This window comes from Sus scrofa, chromosome 14 (genome assembly GCF_000003025.6).
Source record: "Sus scrofa isolate TJ Tabasco breed Duroc chromosome 14, Sscrofa11.1, whole genome shotgun sequence".
Lineage (NCBI taxonomy): Eukaryota > Metazoa > Chordata > Mammalia > Artiodactyla > Suidae > Sus > Sus scrofa.
The window spans coordinates 96,511,727-96,527,036 of record NC_010456.5 but is presented as its reverse complement, the minus strand read 5'-3'; the positions used below and the strand labels follow the sequence as shown (position 1 = coordinate 96,527,036).

At 35.8% G+C, this 15,310-nt stretch overlaps 2 long non-coding RNA genes across 4 annotated transcripts in view; one reads left to right on the top strand and one right to left on the bottom strand.

The window, feature by feature from the left end:
* Positions 3,952 to 14,062, bottom strand: LOC102159032. Of its 3 annotated transcripts, none has more exons than XR_307679.3 (3): positions 13,169 to 14,062; positions 10,320 to 10,390; positions 3,952 to 5,968 (listed from the first exon to the last, which is right to left on the bottom strand). It is a non-coding gene; the product is annotated as an uncharacterized LOC102159032 (long non-coding RNA). The 3 variants fall into 3 exon arrangements; XR_307680.3 differs by having other exon boundaries at positions 13,188 to 14,059; XR_001301092.2 differs by having other exon boundaries at positions 13,192 to 14,053.
* LOC102159151 overlaps positions 10,475 to 15,310 on the top strand; it is a 67,046-nt gene continuing 62,210 nt past the window's right edge. The window contains exon 1 of the long non-coding RNA XR_002338569.1: positions 10,475 to 10,767. This is a non-coding gene — a long non-coding RNA (uncharacterized LOC102159151). The remainder of the gene's footprint in view (positions 10,768 to 15,310) is intronic.

Here is a 15,310-nt window from a genome sequence, read left to right as displayed (position 1 = left end):
AAGAGGAAAATGATACACATTTAATGTAAGCTTCTGTTCAACACAGGGAACAGCAAAAACTAAATTCCTTGCACATCTGCTCTTGCAATAATGATAATTTGGACATACATACAGCAAAAGATAAAAGTGAAGTAATGCACTAACAATACATTCTGTCAGGCTTTGGCACTCAGGAACATAAAATTCAGTCAGATTACCTCATATCAGTGAGGAAATAGACAATGGCAATGCTACCATTCTCTCTGTCTGAGGATGATGAGGCTTAAAGAGTTGTGTTGACATAGGCAATATGATACAGCATGTGGCAGACCCTAAAATAGATCCATGCTCTTAGGACTCTTGGTCCACTGATGCCTTTCTGAACCAGTGTGGAAACTGTGATCTATGAAGCCAAGCTCCTTGCATTAACTTTAGGTTACAAGACAATTAAAGAGCTCAGACTATAACACAAACATTTTCACTACTTTCTAATAAAAATATTTGGTTTCAAATATTTTATTTTTTCAATTGTAAAAATAATAATATACTAATTTAACCCAGAATCAGATTGACATTTGGTCATATAGCTTATTTGCTATAGAATTAAAGGCAGTTGAGAAAAATAGTTCCCAGATCTATGAAGAGACCATCTCTGCATTGACTGATAAACTTGGAATGTTTTTCCTTAGCACAATGTATACATGTGCTGTGCTTACTATCATTACCGGTCCTGAAAAAGGACTCAGCTTTGCAAGTCATTTGGCCCATGATGTCAGTGCAGTGTAGAATGTTCAGAATATAAACGTTGGAGTCAAGCAGGTGAGGATTAATCTTTGCACCAACCCTGCTCAATGTAACACTTCAAGGAAGTTAAATTTTTTCAGATGCCATTCTTCATCATTAAAATGGAAATTGTTAATTCTACCTCTTGGTTTGTTATAAAATTCAAATGATATACGTAAAGCCCTCAAAACACTACCTCAGTAAATAGTAATGATTATTAGGATATTGCCACTATCATTATTACCAAAATTACAATATATTTTATAGGACAATACTTTATAAGGGAGGACAGTATAGTCTCCTTTTAAAATTTGGGGAAATCTTTTAATTTTATTCTCCACCCCCAAATTAACACAGAGATGTATAGAATTTTGGGAAATATTTGGAAACTTTGAATCCCACTTGGTATTTACGATTAGACATTGGACATTAGGCTAAGACCTATTTAAGAGCAATGTTTGACTAGAGTAATCATGAGATAAAATGGGAAATTCACATGAACATCATGAGAAGATAGAGGAGAGGTCAAAAACTGCTTGTAACTCTGAAGGTGGAGAATAGTGCAAAGCATGGAGGAATGATGGATTTAGAATTAAAAAGATATGGGCTTTACTGTGAATGATGAGGTAGGATGCTAATAAGAACATACATTAAGATGAAATTTAGTAATGGCCAGTGCTCCCCAGAAAACCAGATTCTGTTCCTGACCAATCATTTCTTCTCACATAGCTCCTGAAAAGAATTTGTGTATAGAACCATGACAAGAAAGTAAGGCATCCCTCTATTATTATTCAAGACTTTGGTTTCAAGAACTGAATTAAATTATTTTTCTCCCCTTACTTAGGTAGACCTATGTAGCCTAGTCCTACTATATCTGTAAACATATAGGAAGGAGGAAGATTAGGGGGTGGAGGGAAAGAGAGAAACAGAGAAGAGAAAGAGAATTTGCCTTAATATCTTGATATCTTAGGATGTAGACTCAGACCTTCTTAAGTCAGGGAAGGAATCTGGACACCATTATTTCTGTACATAGGGTAACTTAAAAATGATTCTGTTGAGGTTATTAAGATTTCATTTTTCTTAAGGAGGAGTATTAAGATCAGTTTATGTGTACATGTGAAAATGTAGAAAGAAGAGAGAGGAATTATTAAGTATTATGTCTTATCTGTAGAATGGACTCCACTCATTGACTAAATGGGTGCAGAGGATGGGGGAAGGGAATAAAAAACACATGCAATACAGGCTGATTTTTTAAATTCTTTTAAAACTCTCACCTTTAGTTACGTAGATGAATTGTCTTCAGATTTTACAATAGCTCCTCCTTAGTAATACAGCATTTTTCCCTGATTTCTGACTCATTCCTTTGAAGAAAAGGAAACAATTCAGCAACAAATAAAGAAGGCTTGAATTCCCCTGTAAAGGCAAATCTGGGTCATCTACTTATTAGCTGGTAGACGTTGAAGAAGCATTTTAGCATGAAGCATGAAAAACTAGACATATTACCACATACACTATGAATATGTAGTACAACATACATTAAAAATTTAAAATCAAATTCCAAGTTTCTGTTAAGAGTCTTGCACATGGTGGGTACTCAGTAACTATATCTTTTTATATTTTATAATTGCCATTAAATTGACTTTTTCTACATGTTATAAATATCAGAACTAATTAAAGAATGGTGGTATGTGTGCATCACTGCCTATACTCCCAAAACAAAGACCAAAAAAAATCATGGTAAAAGGTCATATTAAAAAAAAAACTGGGGGGGGGGAGTTCCCATCATGGCACAGAGGTTAAAAAAAAAAAACTGGGGGGGGGGGAGTTCCCATCATGGCACAGAGGAAACGAATCCAACTAGAAACCACGAGGTTGTGGGTTTGATCCTTGGCCTCACTCATTGGGTTAAGGATCTGGTGTTGCCATGGCCCGTGATAAACTGCAGACGCAGTGGAAACGAATCTGACTAGGAACCATGAGGTTGCAGGTTTGATCCCTGGCGTTGCTCAGTGGGTTAAGGATCCGGCATTGCCATGAGCTGTGGTGTAGGTCACAGACATGGCTCAGATCCCGTCTTACTGTGGCTGTGGCTTAGGCCAGTGGCTACACCTCCTATTAGACCCCTAACCTAGGAACCTCCATATGCCATGGGTGAAGCCCTAAAAAGACAAAAAACAAAAACAAAACAAAACAAAACAAAAAACTAAGGGGTAAGAAAAAAAAAAAAGACCTAGGGCCTTATATTATTATGGAGTCTCAATACATGCAAAATTTAATTTGATTTTGTCCTGTTAAAAAATAAGTACATAAGATTTTAAAAGATTTTATTCGACTTTTGTCAAAAATTATTGACTAGAGGTTCTATTGCACAATCCTTTAATATCATTTTTTTATTTTCTATGTGACATAAGGACTAAATATGGGTGAGTTCACTACACTAAAATGATGCACATAATAATAATTGTAAAATGTAGGTGTGTCATCTCTGTTTATGACATGAAGATATGGAGATAGCCTCAGTTCTTTTGGAAAACCTTCTCTCCATTAATTAATGTTAATGTATGATGTAATTCTAATTCCAAGAATTACGAAAATAAGTCCATGAAATTCTTAGACAAATGCATAGCCATATGTCATGTGAAAATTCTCAAAGGCCAGAAGATGTTAATCATATCTTAATTTCTACTATTAATCTTGATTGTAATATCATCAAGGGGGTTATCTCAGATATCAGAAAACAACTGACCATTTTTAAGGTGTTCTTCCTTAAATTCTCCTTATTAAAGAATGTGTTTCAGTGCATCTAACAGAAAACCCAAATAATAATGGCTTATGTATAAGATTTTTTTTTCTCCACACATAAAATAAATCTACAAGCCAACTGGCTCCACAGTATAACAAAGTGTCCTACTTCTATCTTGCAACCCTTTATTCTTTAGGATAGATGCTAGAAATCCACCTGTCACATCCACAACTCAGAGGGAGGAGAAGAGGAAATGCCAAAGGAAGCACACCATCATACTCAGACAATAACCAGCTGTCACAGTAGTCCTTCTCAACAATTTCACTTAAAATCCATTGTCCAGAAATGTGCTAAGAAATTTAGGAAACTCAGTTTTATAGTTCAATACTGGGACATCTCTAAGGAAAATGGGGTTCTTTAAATGAGAGGAAACAATGCATACCATATCATAATGACACATTTTTATTTAATCACTATAGTATTATGTACTGTTATGGACTGAAAATTGTTGCTCCAAAATTCATATGTTTAAGTCCTAACCCTCAGAACCTCAAAATGTGAGTGTATTTGGATAAGGATCTGTAAAGGGTAACTAAGTTAAAGTGAGGTTATTACTATATGCTTTCATCTGATATGACTGGTGTCCTCATAAAGAGAGGAAATTAGGAAACAGACACACACAGAGGGAAAGTCTTGTTGGGACAAATGGAAAAGACAGCTATCTACAAGCCTAGGAAAGAGGCCTAGGATGAAACCGACCCTGCAGACGCCTTGATCTTAGACTTGTAGCCTTCATAATTGTTCTATTGTTAAACCAGCCAATATGTGGTACTTTGTTATGGCAGCCCTGTCAAACTAAGACATCTACTAAAACAAAATCCATATTGAAGACCATAATTTCAAAAATGACAGCATCCTGTAACCCTGACTCCAGAAAAAAAGATCAATAAGTGTTCTGTGTATACATTTCCAAAGTTTATTTGTCTAATGTGTATACTGCAGCTTTTAAAATTGAAATGGGATCAAGCTATGCATATTTCAGTTGCTTGCCTGGTGTTTCATTATTTATGTTTAGACTTAAGTTATGTATCTATCCCCTATTTTAATGCATGTGTATATATGTTTGTGTGGTTTTCTTTTGATTGCAAGCCTTTTTTTTATTCATATATTTTATGCATTTTTTTGTTTTACTGTTCCAAAAGAATGCTACAATAAAGACTCTTATAGACTCTTATAGATTCTCTGTTATCCAGGAAAAATGACCTTTAGTCATTGTTATTCTTGGAATTAATTTAATTATCAGTGGATTTTGCAGGAGAAATTACTATAATTTTACCAGGTTGTGTATAAGGATCCTGTATAATCTAGTGATTACAGCCCTATTGCACTGTTAATATAAGGGTATTTCATGCTCATCTGGTATTGCAACTTTAAAAATTGTTGATATATTGGAATTCCCTTTGTGGCTCAGTGGTAACCGATCCAACTAGTAACCATGAGGATGCAAGTTCAATCCCTGGCCTCACTCAGTGGGTTAAGGATTTGGCATTGCTGGGAGCTATGGTGTAGGTTGCAGACATGACTCTGATCCTGTGTTGCTGTGGCTGTGGTGTAGACTGGCAGCTGTATCTTTGATTACACTCCTAGCCTGGAAACTTCCATATGACGCAGGTGTGGCCCTGAAAAGGCAAAAAAAAAAAAAAAAAAAAAAGTTAATATATGAAATTCCCCATTTGAACAGAACATTTGAGTGGTAAATTTATGAGACTACATTAAAGAAATAATAAGAGCTGACAAATACTTTTTGAGAGTCTCTGTCAAAATCATTATATGGGCACTCCAACAATTTGGATTTTAAATAAGTCACATATCCCTAAAAAAGCAAATAATAAAATTCAATGCATTGAGAATGAAGGCAATCAATAAAAAATGCTACAGGTATATTAAAAACAGAGCACTCCCAGGATGATCAAAGACAACTTGATTAGTACTTGAAGAATGACCTTTAGCATTTTCTCATATACTGGGCTAAAAATTCTCTCCTCTTCTGCTCACAGAACCATTCACAATATAGGGGGGGGTTTGTTTGTTTGTTTGTTTGTTTGTTTGTTTGTTTTAAGTGTGAAGAAAACAGCCCCCCCATTTTTTTCTTCCTGAAATTGTGGATGAAAATTTCTGCATGACTCTTCTATAGGATTGTATATAATGAATACAAATGTCTTCAAGAGTGCTGTTTAAATTAAAAGTGTATGGAGTTCGCCTTATGGCTTAGCAGGTTAAGAACCTGACATAGTGTCCATGAGGATGCAGGTTTGATCTCTGGCCTCACTCAGTGGGTTAAGGATCCAGCATTCTGCAAGATGTGATGCAGATCACAGATGTGGCTTCAATATGGCATTGCTGTGGCTGTGGTGTTGGCCTGCAGCTGCAGCTCTGATTCGACCCCATGTGCTTCATGGGCAGCTATAAAAAGAAAATGAAAAAAAAAAAGTTAAAAGTGTTGTTACTATTCTAGGTACTGGTGTAGTCTAAACAACAGAACTTTATAGGGTAGCTCTGTACCAAGCACAATGTTCTTATTAAAATGCTGCTATTTCATAATATCTTATCTGGTTTTCTCTTTAATAACTACAACTGGGATTCTGTCAAAGTTAACTTGATATAAAAGAACAAGTAAACATAAAGTGGCATAACATTAAAAAATATTTTCACATTAGTCTTTTTAGGTTAAGAAACTTTAAAGAATTGTTCATAAATTTCAACCGATAGTATATGAACCATTTGATGAATTTTAGATTTATTATGGCATGACTAATTATGATCAAAAAAACCCTAAAATTAATGATGTTTCTCTAGCTTTACCATTGTAAATATTTATTAAAATAATCACTAAAGTATTAACCTAAAAATATTTTTCTGGGATTCCCTGGTGGTTCAACAGGTTAAGAATAAGGATTGTCGCTGCTGTGGCTCAGGTCACTGATGTCGTATAGGTGTGATCCTTGGCCTGGGAACTTCTGCATGCTGTAGGTGTGGCAAAAAATATATTTTTCAAATTTACTTCGGACAACTTAGTTTGAAGACCATGAGCCTTTCTATCATTTTTTTTGTATTTATTCAGTATTATCAGAAGCACATCATACTCTTATAGAAAGGTGGTTTTTTTTATTTGTTTGTTTGTTTGTTTGTGTCTTTTCTAGGTCCACAGCCACGGCATATGGAGGTTCCCAGGCTAGGGGTCTAATTGGAGCTGTAGCCACCAGCCTACTCCATAGCCACAACAACAGGGGACCCAAGCCGTGTCTGTGACCTACACCACAGCTCATGGCAACGCCAGATCCTTAACCCACTGAGTGAGGCCATGGATCGAACCCACAACCTCATGGTTCCTAGTCAGATTAGTTAACCACTGCGCCATGATAGGAACTCCTGTTTCATTTTTTTTAATGGCTGCACCTGTGGCATATGGAAGTTCCTGGGCTCCTGGTCAAATTAGAGCTGCAGCTGCTGGCCTATTCCACAGCCACAGCAACACTGGATCCAAGCTGCATCCTTGACCTACAACAGAGTGCAGCAATGCTGGATTCTTTTTTTTTTTTTTTTTTGTCTTGTTGTTGTTGTTGTTGTTGTTGCTATTTCTTGGGCCACTCCCACGGCATATGGAGGTTCCCAGGCTAGGGGTCGAATCAGAGCTGTAGCCACCGGCCTACGCCAGAACCACAGCAACGCGGGATCCGAGCCACGTCTGCAACCTACACCACAGCTCACGGCACCGCCGGATTCTTAACCCACTGAGCAAGGGCAGGGACCGAACCCGCAACCTCATGGTTCCTAGTCGGATTCCTTAACTACTGCGCCACGACGGGAACTCCAGCAATGCTGGATTCTTAACCCACTGAATGAGGCCAAGGGTCAAACCTGCATCCTCACAGAGACTATGTCTGATTCTTAACCTGCTGAGCCACAACGAGAACTCCAGAATTTTTTTCTTAATAATTTTAAACCATACAATATGGGAGAAACATATTAAATGCATGATAGTTTCCCTATGAAATAATATTGATCACGGAAACAAAGAGAGCAGTGCAGTTGATAAATATACTTCCATACATCCAGCACTGAGTGTTGACATTATAATTTAAATATTTCTTAATCTGTTGTTAGCATACTGCAGGAAAACAATCAAATACACCCATGCTGTCTCGATGTGCTGACAGCATTGATTTTCATCCAACAGAACCACAAACTAGAGCCTGAGAATCAGAGTGAATTAAATAAAATAAGGAATGTTACACTCTGATGTAAGACAGTCTTGATCTACCATCAAAACTGACACTGACATCCTTCCTGGTAATATCGTTAGGTAGGATAGGAAAGGGATTCAGACCTGGCTGATTCAAAACAAGCCATTTATTTATTACCAAAAAGCAGGAGGCCTGTGATCAAACAATGAAGACACATACAGGTAGCAGAGAAAAGCTCTTTGGAGCACCTCCCTATAACTTTTTCCCATGCAAATAAGTCATCCTTGCCCAAGTCCCCCCCCCCCAATACAGAGATCAAAACAACACAGGAGAAGGGGGTTGGGACAAGAAGAATAGTGGTCACCACACAGGTCCAAGATCCGAGATATAGGAATATAAGGAGAGACCCAGTTGAAGCCAGAGCCAGTCTCTACCCCAGGGTGGCCTGCTCTCTCTGAGGGCGTAAATAAAACTTGCTGTACACTGCTACCTGACTCTTGATTGTGGTTCTCGCTTTGAACGACAGACAGGAACAGCTCATTAAAGAGCCCAGGTTGGAGCTGTCACACTGCAGTGTCGGTTCAAGGGGAAACTCCCTTCAACCTTTCACTGCTGCGCCTGGGGAGAAGGCCTGCCTTCATCCCTGTGCAGGAAGACCATGGGGGCTCTATGCCAGTGCCACCACAGTGCTTCTCAGCCTGCATCTCCAAATCCTTGTTCTGTGTAGGAAGGACTGAGGGAGAGATAGTGCAGAGCAGGGGAACCGGACAATATCAGAAGAGATCAAGGAGGAGTCAGCTTCCTTGATTACAGTTTAAATAAGATGATTTCAAAGTTAAAATTGAAGTTAGTAAGAATTTACTTTAGAAGCAGAGAATGGATACTAAATTACAGTGCACAATAACTATATTTTGTTAGAGGTGAGTCTTACAGGCTATGGATAGCATATTTGAAGTTTAAACATTTTAAGAGATTATTTTGAAACATCAACACTACAATTTGCTCTTCTGTACAGACTCACCTTTTCCTGTTAGTTACTTTTGTGTTTTAAAGTGTGTGTGTGCCTGTGTGTGTGTGTGTGTGTGTTATATGTGTGTTATATTACAGAAATTGCCATTTACTAGATGCCTATTTTGTCTCAGGCTCTTGTACTCACATGTCATGCAGTCTGACAAATGAGCAGGATATGAACCATTAAAAGATAAACTGAGGTAGATTAAAAATTTTAAGAGTTTATTTGAACAAAAATCGATTTGAATTAGGCAATGCCACATGGCAAGTGGTTAAGTATGCTCCACTGACAGGAGTTAGGAAGAGACTTTTATAGAAAAAAGGCAGGTGTGAAGTAAGGAAATTATTAATTGGCTATAGCTTAAAGTCAAATTGGCTATTTATGATCTGTAACCCCTAGGTTTCAATTTCATTACCTTGAAGTGTTTATAGACCTAGATTTTGGTTTGCCTGTACAGGCCTCCACTGCACCAAGAGAGTGAATGAAAGGCAGGGTTAGAATTCTAGGCTTTGGCTATGGATTCATTGTGCAGAGTCAAGAATCTGTGATCTGAAAAGGTTTGTGTAACAACAAACCATTTTCCAAAGTGGGACAGAAATAATGAGGCAGATGAGTCTATATTCAAAAAGTGTCCTTGCATGTAATTTGAAATATCAATATCAAAATACATTTTTAAAAATGGGTGTGTATGTGCAAGCATATGTGTACAGTGTTTTAAATGGGATTATTATTATGATTTTTTGTAACCCAGTTTATCAGTCTGTAGGGAAGTCTCCCTGAGGAATACACTCTTAAGCTCTGTGCATGAAAGTTCATCTGATTGAGTGAAAAAAAAAAAATCAATGTTTTTTACCTTTAAGGCCTGTCACTATTTCATCTACCTCTTATTGGGGGAATAAAGGTTGCCATTAAACTTTACCATCCACCTGTCACTATCCTTGGAACGGACTGATTAAAATTTGGGCAGTGTGAAATTGCTACACATCTATCTGTCTATGAATTTATGTGTAGAGAATTGAAAAAATAAGAAAGCTTATTATAATATATGACCTGGTTGATATGATTCCAAGGCATAGAAACTGTTTTAGCCATAGAGATAATCATAAAAAATTAAATGCTTTGTGTGTCTTGGACGTATCAGTAAAACTCTATCAAAATTCACCAAAGATGTTGATAAACATACAAATAAATAACTTATATAAAATAAAATAGGTGAAATAGCATGCTGTAAACAAGCCAGAAGTTTATCTGGCAAGAAAAAAATGGAAGAAAATAGGAACAAAGTATATAATTACTTATAAGGTAGTTCATAGAGCCTGCTATAATATGAAATTTTAATAATATTAAATCTTCAAAAAACTAAGGTATTACCTGAGTAAACTGTAGCACATTTAGTGTTATTTAGCATACCTCAGAGGAAAAAGTTATCACAGTGAATCAGAAAAGATGTTTTAAGTTGCTCATATCACAGCTGATGTGCTGTTAATATAAAATAGACATAGACCCTGTTAAAAGCAAGCAAACAAGCAAACAAAGCATTCTTAAAACACATACATACAGTTTGTGGTGAACCAATCTGAGGGTTGGTACCTTGGATTCCCTCAGGACTTCATTCAGACTTCTGATGGGCTGTGGGAGAAATATAAAGTTATGGCCAAAACCCCCACACTTTAGGCAAACCTATAACTCTGGAAGGACTAACCGCTATGGGAAAACAAACAAACAAACAAAAAAACAAAAACAAAACAAAACAAAAAAAAACCTTTAGGCATATATTAGAATCATTTTCCTATTTCATTCCTTAAAGATCTATACTTCTGTTTTTTCCTACCTTTTCTAATATCCACTGTAAGTATTTATTTCTCTCCCTCTAGATAAGTAAGTCATTCAGTGGAGCCCTAGCTGTTATTGGATGTGGATTTTGCAAAACCACAAGTGGAACTTCAGGCAACACATGGTCCTAATGTTTCCCCTAGAAGGACATGGATATTCCAATGGAATGACACGTGAGTGTAATCTATACCACCAAGTACAGCTTTCTTTAGGAAATTTTACATATATGCCTGTCTTTCTGTTTCTTGTTTTTTTTTTTTTTTTTTTTTAGTCTTTTTGTCTTTTTAGGGCGGCACCTGCAGCATATGGATGGTCCCAGGCTAGAGGTCTAATCAGAGCTGTAGCCACCAGCCTATACCAGAGCCACAGCAGCGCAGGATCTGAGCTGTGTCTGTAACCTACACTACAGCTGATGGCAACGCTGGATCCTTAACCCACTGAGCAAGACCAGGGATCGAACCCACAACTTCATGGTTCCTAGTCGGATTCTTTGACCACTGAGCCATGACGGGAACTCCATGCCTGTCTTTCTAAAACTAATATTTTATAAAACTTTACAAACCTGAAATAAAAAATAGTCAAGGGAAATGAACAATAAACACATCTACATACAAGTTGAATATTGTTTTAATGTGAGTGACATGACAATCATAAAAGGAAAACTATATTAAGGTACAGTATTTGTAGGAATTATAATAGATAAAATGTTATTCTATGTTTGTATTTCAAATTAAGTAATTAAAATGTTAATAAATTACATAGGTGTACGACATAAAATGTTCCCAAAAGACTAGATACAACTAGTATCAAAAACAGCAAAATATATTCAGCAACCAGTTTAAGAAAACACAAGATAAAAGAAAAATAAAGCACCAGTTAAACAAATAAATATGTAGAATAATAATACTATCTGCTCACAAGATTTCGCTGAAATTTTATACTTATATGTAACTGTTGGTAGGTAAATTATAACAACTCTTAGGGAGAGTAGTTTTTAAGTATGCTATAAGAATTGGACAAAGAGATCTTATTGAGTATTTGGTTACAGATATGAACATTTATCTTAAAGGAAAAATTCCAAATACAATAACTTTACTCATAAAAATGTTTATTGTACTATTATTCACAATAAGAATAAAAACTTGAATGTCTAATGGTAATAGATATTAACGTGATGGGATTTTATGTAGCCTTTCAACTACTAAATTTGTTGGTAATGTAACAAGGTGGCCTCCTCAATTATCTCCTCAGTTAGCTCCTTTCTCCACGAACTACTAAAATTTTTGAAGAGGCTAGAAGGCATGAATTGTAACAACACAGCAGAAAATTTTCAAAATATTTTTCCATTTTATTCACACTTCTACTCCCTAATTCCTCTCTGATATGTAAAAGACCTGCCCTATCTCACTCTGATCTTCCTTTCCCCCCACAATTTATCACTGTTCTTTTCTTCTGCTCTTAGCTCACACGCTTCCTTTATAAATCTAGTATCCCATAAATTATCCTGTCGGAAGCAAAGAAACCTATGCAGACACAGAAAGGAGTAGGAGTTCTCACTATTTATTTTTTTAATGTTAATTTCCATCATATAATTGTGAACAATCTTAGTCTAACCCTGAAAACCAAGTTAACAAACTAGAAGTATGTTATGGTCTTATTTTATATAGAAATAAATTAGAAGTACCATTTCACTACTATTAAAACTCAACATATTTTTATATGTAAAGGTAAGTAGGGGTTACATGTAAACTTTCATAGATTGCCAGGAAACCTGCTTAAACATGAAAAAGACCATGTGATGTGTATATTAGACCAGGAAGATAACAAATATCAGAATAATCATTAAAGCAAATATCAGACTAAAATTTTTCTTTTGACCAATATCAGTGATATGGTTTAATATGCTACATATGGGAAAATTCTTACAGATTAATAAGATACATCCTAACAACCCATGTGCACAGAGTTATTAGAAAGTAATTCATATTATCAAATTATACAAAAATTACTCATTCTCATGAATTAAAAAATGTTTAAAGATATATTTTCAATTGTCTGGTGTAGTTTATGAATATAATAAATATTGAACAGGTAATTTTATATGTTCTTGTTGTGAGCCACACGGGAAGTCCGATAATTTTATATGTTCTTGATATTAAGAGTTGAGATAGAATTCAGCCAGTTTTCATGAACTGCTGTTTAAATACTGCTCATAAGCAGAAAAATTTATGTGAGCATGGTATTTAGCTCTACAATGTCCACGGTTAAAAGGAACATGGATTAATAACAAAAGTATTCTCCAATTCTTTACATATTTTTCCTAGAACAAGTCCTCAGGACCCCAATTCTAGATTAAATTTTAAGATTTGATTATTTTCTTCTCATGTGAACACACAGATAATATTTTAATTTAACTGTATCCAAAGTAAACCACCAATTACATCATATATAATAATCTTTGACAATCTTTATAAATCCCCTCAACCTGCTGTATGTGTGATTTATCAGATTATTAAAATAATCTGATAGTTAATTTGTCTCTTCCTCACCCCATATCATTTTAATTAAACACACCATTTATTTAAAGGCATACCCACACTCCAAGCTGATCTCCTTCTGCTGTTCTCTCACATGCCTGCACCTAATTCCTGCATAATATTCATGTGAAAAGTTCACAGGGTGAACTGTGCTCTGCTCATCAAAAAACAAACAGACTAAAATCGATAGAGAACAGCATAGTGCAGGAAGGGTCAGGGACTAAGATGCTTACACAGGATTTTTAACCTCTCTCTGCTTTGGTCTTGGCATCCTGCTCTGTATATGCAAAGGTAATCTCAAGTCACTGAAAGTTCTCCTGATTGGTCTAACCAATTTCCCATTCAAAATCAGCTACTGAATCATGAAAGTGTAAATATCAGGATGAGAAGCTAATGTAGAAAGGGGGCCCACTCAGATGATTTAGATACATATCAGGAAAGAAATGGGCATTAAATTTAATGATGTATGATACATAAAACTATTAATAGGAAAATGTGAATATCACTGTTTTTTCAACACAGGAGAGAAGTAGATAGGGTTGATTCTGAAGACAATTCAAGTGTTCCAATATAAATATTAACAAGGGACTCAGGAATCAAAGCTGAAAAACAATACCAAAAAAAGGTATAAACTCTTTATATTAGAAATGAGAATAGCAAGTGCTTGTACCTTCAAGATAACTTGAGACTAATTCTTCAAATATTACTTAACTCATTCATTGTTTTATAGTTGCTATTAACAAGTAAAAATTGGAAAAAAGGTGTGTAGTTGCTTGAAGAACAGCAATTTAAATAATCTGAATTGGGAAATTACAAAACAAGTGTTTGTATACAAAGAAAATTATGTAAAGTGGTCTAAATTTAGTGTCTCAAGTTTGTAGTACAAAATAAAGAACTTAATTAGTAGCATACCAAAATAGAACCACCATAGGATCCAGCAATTCCACTCCTGTGTATTTATTAAAAAAATAAATAAAAAGACTAATCCAAAAAGATATATTCATCCCAGTGTTCATAGTGGTACTATCTCTAGTAGCCAAGATATGAAAGCAACCTAAGTGTCTATTGACAGATGAATGAATACATGTACATCCTTTGTTGTTATTTCAACAGTCTATACAGCATCTTCACCAGGAGTAGATTCCATCTCAAGAAACCACTTTATTTGTCCATCCATAGCAAGCAACTCCTCATTCCTTAAAGTTTTAGCATGAGACTGTAGCAAGGCAGTCATATCTTCAGGCTCCACCTCTAGTTCTGGTTCTCTTGTTGTTTCCACCACAGCTGCAGTTAGTTCCTCCATTGGAGTCATCTGTGAGTGTTAGAATCAACTTAGAAACTGCTGTTAATGTCAATAGTTCAACCTTTTCCATAAATCATGGATGTTCTTCACGTCATATAGAATGGTGAATCCTTTCCATAAAGTTTTCAGTTTACTTTGTCTAGACCTATCAAAGGAATCCCTATTGATGGGAGCTATAGTTTTACAAAATGTATTTCGTAGATAATAAGACTTACAAGTGGAAATTACTCCTTGATCTGATGGATAGTGTGTTAGCAGGCATGAGAACAACATTAAACTTGTTGTACATCTCCATCAGAGTGTTTGGGTGAACAGGTGCATTGTCAACTGAGCAGCAATATTTTGAAAGGAATCTTTATTTTCCCAGGCAGTAATTCTAAACAGTGGGCTTGAAATATTCAGCAAACCATGTTGTCAACAGATGTGCTGTCACCAAGGCTTTGTTCCATTTATTGAGTGTAGGCAGAGTAGATTTAGCATAAATTTTAAGAGCCCTAGGATTTTCAGAATGATAAATGAGCACTGGTTTCAAGTCATCAGCTGCATTAGCCACTAACTAGAGTTAGTCTGTCCTTTTCAGCTTTGAAGCTAGACATTGACTTTTTTTCCCTCTAACTACAAAAGTCTTAGATGGCATCTTCTTCCTATATGAGGCTGTTTCATCCACAGTGAAAATCTGTTGTTTGGCGTATCCACCTTCATTAATTATTTTAGCTAGATCTTCTGGATAACTTGCTGCTGCTTCTGCATCAGTACTTGCTGCTTTATCTTGTACTTCAATGTTACAGAGGTGGCTTCTCTGCTAAAACGTCATGAATCAATCTTTGCTAGTTTCACCGTTTCTGAGACTTCCTCACCTCTTTCAACCTTCATGAA